Below are 6,115 nucleotides of genomic sequence, written 5' to 3' on the forward strand. Positions count from 1 at the left end.
GAAAACAAACATGGTTTAAAAAACATTAGGGGAATATAGATGATAAAATTTAGTATTTCAAAGCACTGTGAAAACATGGAATTATTTTTTAACCTAGCACTGTCAAGTCCACCTCCAAACCATGATCCTAAGACCCTCATCTATACATCTTTTAAACACCTCCAGGTCTGGTGACTCAATCACTTCCCCGGGCAGCCTGTTCCAAAGCCTGACAGCCCTTTTGGGGAAGATTTTTTTTCCTGATATCCAAAAAAACACGCCCCTTGGTGCAACTTTGGGCCATTTCCTCTTGCCGTATCACCTACTATCAATACTTGGGAGAAGAGACCTACAAACTCCTTTTAGGTAGTTGTAAAGAGTGAGAAGGTCTCCCCTCAGCCTCCTTTTCTCCAGTCTAAAGAACCTCAGTTCCATCAGCTGCTCCTCATAAGACTTGTTCTCCAGACCCTTCACCAGCTTTGTTGCCCTTCTCTGAACTCTCTCGAGCACTGCAATGTCTTTCTTGTAGTGGGGGGCTCCAAACAGAACCCAATATTGAAAGCAAGGGGACCATCACTTCCCTAGTACTACTGGCCACACTATTCTTGATGCATGCCAGGATGCTGTTGGCCTTTTTGGCCACCTGAGGACACTGCTGACTCATGTTCAGCTGGCTGTTGATGAACATCCCCAGATCCTGGCACTTGGCCTTGTTGAACCTCATTGGCCTCTGCCCAATCACCCAGCCTGTCCAAATCCCTCTGTAGAGCCTCCCAACCCTCCAGCAGATCAACACTAACACCCAACTTGGTGTCATCTGCAAACTTACAGAGAGTGCACTTGATCACCTTATCCGGATCATTGATAAGGAGATTAAACAGAGCTGGCCCCAATACTGAGCGCTGGGGAACACCACTCGTGACCACCTGTGAACTGGATATGACTCCATTCATGCAAATCTTTGGGTCCGGCCATCCAGCCAGTTCTTTATCCATCGCAGAGTACACCCATCCAGGCCATGAGCTGCCAGCTTCTCCAGGAGAATGTTGTGGGACACAGTGTCAATGGCTTTACTGAAGTCCAGGGAGACAACATCCACAGCCTTTCCCTCATCCACTAAGTGAGACACCTTGTCATAAAAAGAGATCCTCAAAAAGAGGAGCAAGTAAGAAAGACAAACATTACTATGCTTTTTCTATAGCTGAGAAAACTGAGGTATAGACAGTGATTTCACCAGGGAGTTATGCTGAGTCAGTGGAAGAGTAAGAATTGCATCTCAAATGCCAGGCTCTTACATGTAAATAAGTTTGGTTTGCCTTTTGACATGCCATTTTTCCTCTTCTCCTCCATAAAAAATACCAATGATTAAACTACTAGTGAACATGGTAACTCATTAATTCTGAAGAGAGTAGAAGTGTTGTGTTAACAGGCCCAGAATATTAGAAGAATATATATGTAATAAACCATATTTTAAAAAGAAAGGCAGATTTCAAATCTCTGATCATCAAAACCAGAAACAGTTAAAACTCAGTATGCTGAAGTTCATTATTGATATTTTTGTTCCATTATTTTTAACTTTATTTTTTGTAGTAAAAAACATCTTATGTGTGCCCTGTGATAATACTTAGTTTCTTATAGGCTCACAGGGATAACATGAGTATGGTTTTTCCCTGAGGAAAGAATCCTTATAGATCTGAAATTCAGTCTTGAATTTTGTTTCCTTCAATGTGGAAGAAATGGTACGGAGATTGTGTGTGAGTCAATCTGTGTCTGTAAAGAAATCAAACATTTTCTTTTGTCAGCTTACTCAAAGACAGAATAATATGTTCCTGCTTTGTCGTGTTAACCTACAGTCTTGGGATTAACCCAGTTTTTCTCCTTCAGGGAAGCCAACTGGAATAAAGACAATCAGCAGGGCACAAAGTGTATATAATTTATATACACTATATAACTTATGCTCTAAGTGTCTGGAAATTATCTTCTATGACACTAATTAGGCTACAGAGTGAGGGCAGGGTATGTGAACTGAGTCAGCCTAGCCAGCAACAAAGCAGCATATTTAAGAGTTTTGCTGATGTTGTCATGAGAAACCACTTGGGCGTAAGAAGATAGCTTCTTCTTATGGGTCTCAGCCTTCTGCAGATACAACTCATACCTACCTGTTTTGCTGTGCCACAGGACCCACATTCTTAATTATAACTTCTTGTTTAAGAACTGGGCAGTGTTTTTCCATTTGCTCCTGGCAATGACATTAGTTTGATAGAACCATAAGACTGAAGTGCACAGCAAAGTCTTGCATGCTCCCTGATACCAGAAAAACAACCAGAGAATTAAGGCTTCATAAAATCAATCACATTGTTTGAATTTATTATACTGCTACTCCTCTTTGTTGAAGAACAGGCCATTTTTCACTCCATAGTGGTTAAGCTATACATCCACAATGAAAACTCAAGTCTTGTTTCTGGGTATGATAATGCAATGTGTTTTCCTGTGCTATTGTTTCTGAATGCAACAAAATACGGGTGCAGAAAATTAACAAAACCAGGAGGAAAGTGAGCACTACTGGCTTATCAGGTATATTGTGCAACGAAAAACCTGTCATAAAAATATTCATGAAGTTTCATTATGATAAATTTTACTGTGAAAACCTTTTAAATACCTTAAAATACACCAAAGTCAGAGGACTAGAGTAAGACAACTGAATGGTAAACTCCAGTAAACTACGTTAGTACTTCTGGAAACAGATTTCATTAAAATAGCTTTCTAATAATATTAGTAACAAGTTAAATCCGAACCCTAACCCTAACCCTAACCCTAACCCCAACCCCAACCCAAACCTGAACCCGAACTAACAATAACACTAACCCTAACCCTAAATAACCCTAACCCTATCCCTAGCACTAACCCTAACCCTAATCCTAACCCTAACCCTAACCCTAACCCTAAACCTAACCCTAACCCTAACTCTAACCCTAACCATAGTCCTAACGCAAACCCTAACCCTAACCCTAAACCTAACCCTGACCCTACCCCTAAATAACCCTAACCATATTTCTAAACCTAACCCTGACGCTAACCCTAAACCTAACCCCGACCCTAAAGCTAACCCTAAACAACACTAACCATAACCCTAACCCTAACCCTAAAAACTAACCCTAACCCTAACCCTACAACCTAAACCTAACCCTAACCATAACCCTAAACGTAAGCCTAACCTTAACCCTAACTTTAACCCTAACACTAACCCTAATCCTAACCCTATGTAACACTAACACTAACCCTAATTAACACTAACCCTAGCCCTAGCCCTAACCCTAACCCAAACCCTAAGCCCTAACTCTATTCCTAAATCTTATCCTAAACGCATCCCTAAGCCTAACCCCAAACCTAACCCTAAACCTAACCCTAACCTTAACCCTAACTTAACCTAACGCTAACCCTAACCCTAACCCTTACCCTAACCCTAACCCTAACCCTGACCCTAACTAACCCTGACCCTAACCCTAATCCTAAACCTAAACCTAACCATGACCCTATCCCTAAACCTAACCCTAACCCTAAACCTAACCCTAAACTTAACCCTAACCCTAACCCTAACCCTAACCCTAACCCTAACCCTAACTAACCCTAAAACTAACCCTAGCCCTCACCCTAACCCTAACCCTAACCCTAACCCTAACCCTAACCCTAACCCAAACTTAACCTAACCCTAAATAACCCTAACCCTAACCCTAACCCTAACCCTAACCCTAACCCTGACCCTAACTAACCCTAACCCTAACCCTAACCCTAACCCTAACCCTAACCCTAACCCTAACCATGACCCTATCCCTAACCGTAACCCTAACCCTAACCCTACCCTAACCCTAACCCTAACCCTAACCCTAACCCTAACTAACACTAAAACTAACCCTAGCCCTCACCCTAACCCTAACCCTAACCCTAACCCTAACCCTAACCCTAACCCTAACCCTAACTTAACCTAACGCTAACCCTAACCCTAACCCTAACCCTGACCCTAACTAACCCTGACCCTAACCCTAACCCTAAACCTAAACCTAACCATAACCCTATCCCTAAACCTAACCCTAACCCTAACCCTAACCCTAACCCTAACCCTAAACCTAACCCTAACCCTAACCCTAACCCTAACCTTAACCCTAACCCTAACCCTAACCCTAACCCTAACCCTAACCCTTACCCAAACTTAACCTAACCCTAAATAACCCTAACCCTAACCCTAACTTAACCTAACCCTAACCCTAACCCTAACCCTAACCCTAACCCTAACCCTAACCCTTACCCAAACTTAACCTAACCCTAACCCTAACCCTAACCCTAACCCTAACCCTAACCCTAACCCTAACCCTAACCCTGACCCTAACTAACCCTAACCCTAACCCTAACCCTAACCCTGACCCTAACTAACCCTAACCCTAACCCTAACCCTAACCATGACCCTATCCCTAACCGTAACCCTAACCCTAACCCTACCCTAACCCTAACCCTAACCCTAACCCTAACCCTAACCCTAACCCTAACCCTAACCCTGACCCTAACTAACCCTAACCCTAACCCTAACCCTAACCCTAACCCTAACCCTGACCCTAACTAACCCTAACCCTAACCCTAACCCTAACCCTAACCCTAACCCTAACCCTAACCCTAACCCTAACCCTGACCCTAACTAACCCTAACCCTAACCCTAACCATGACCCTATCCCTAACCGTAACCCTAACCCTAACCCTACCCTAACCCTAACCCTAACCCTAACCCTAACCCTAACCCTAACCCTAACCCCAAACCTAACCCTAACCCTAACCCTAACCCTAATGCTAACCCTAACCCTAATCCTCACCCTAACCCTAACCCTAACCCTAACCCTAACCCTAACTTAACCTAACCCTTACCCTAACCCTAACCCTAACCCTAACCCTAAGCCTAACCCTAACCCTGACCCTAACCCTAACCCCAACCCTAACCCTAACCCTAAACCTTAACCCTATTCCTAACCCTAACCCTAACCTTTATCTTAACCTTAACCATAAACCCTAACCCTTACCCGAACCCTAACCCTAACCCCTAAACCCTAAGCCTAACCCTAACCCTAAATGCTAAACCCTAACCCTAACCTTCTTCTTCTAACCTTCTAATCTTCTTCTTACATTCTCCATCTTGTTCCCAGTTCTTATATAGTAGTCAGCTACTATATACAGTCAATTTAATAAAAATAAAGAGTATGCCACCACACTTCATACCATTAGAAAATAAAACAAAGAATTACATATTTTCCACCTTTTCCATGAAAGCTGGAATGTGCCTTCAAATAAGTACACAAGCTCATACTTACTGCCTAGATTTATCAGGCAGCTATGGAGAGGGTGAGTGACCTACTAAATTATGAAGCCAAGTTATGCACCCCCAGTGAGAGTCCTTGTAGGAAGTTTGTGAGGAATTCAACCTCTTTATCGAAGGACAAGTGCATGCAGCAGAGGAAGTTCTCAGAGACAGAGACTCCGGATAAAAATTAAGTCATTTTGATATAATAGAGACATAAGAAGGTGTAGTACATCACCGCTGTGAGTAGCCAATAGGTGCTATTAATTTCAATTTTTCACCTAGAACAGCCAAGAGATGATGCTGTTTTCTGTTTTTTCAGATCAATTTTATTCTCACAGACTGTTTCCAGTTTTTCAGATAATACATTGCTGTTACAGTTTCTTTGGGTGTTCGTGCTTACTAATGGTGTCTCAGGATATCTCTGTTTTTTAGACACCTCAGCTGTACTTCAAAGACGCCAGATGCACTTTTCAAAGATGTTTTTGGTTCCAAGGCCTAGTTCTCAGGCTCACAGCTCCCATGCTGGCAGGCATATTCTTTTATTCAGTAATTTTTCCCTTCTCACCAGGCTGCCTTTATGGCTGCTCACATCAGATCCCCCTGAGCCTTCTCCAGTCTGAGCAGTCCTAGCTCTCTTATCCTATTCTCACAGGAGAGATGCTCCAGTCCTTTCATCATCTTGGTGACCCTTCATTGGACTGTCACCAGTAGCTCCATAAATAAAGGTGAGCAACCTTGAAATACTTAGAATAGATTTAATTGTCCAGTTGCTTCATGTGCTACACATGAGTTTAC

This window comes from Streptopelia decaocto, assembly GCF_964273445.1.
Source record: "Streptopelia decaocto genome assembly, chromosome: Z".
NCBI lineage: Eukaryota > Metazoa > Chordata > Aves > Columbiformes > Columbidae > Streptopelia > Streptopelia decaocto.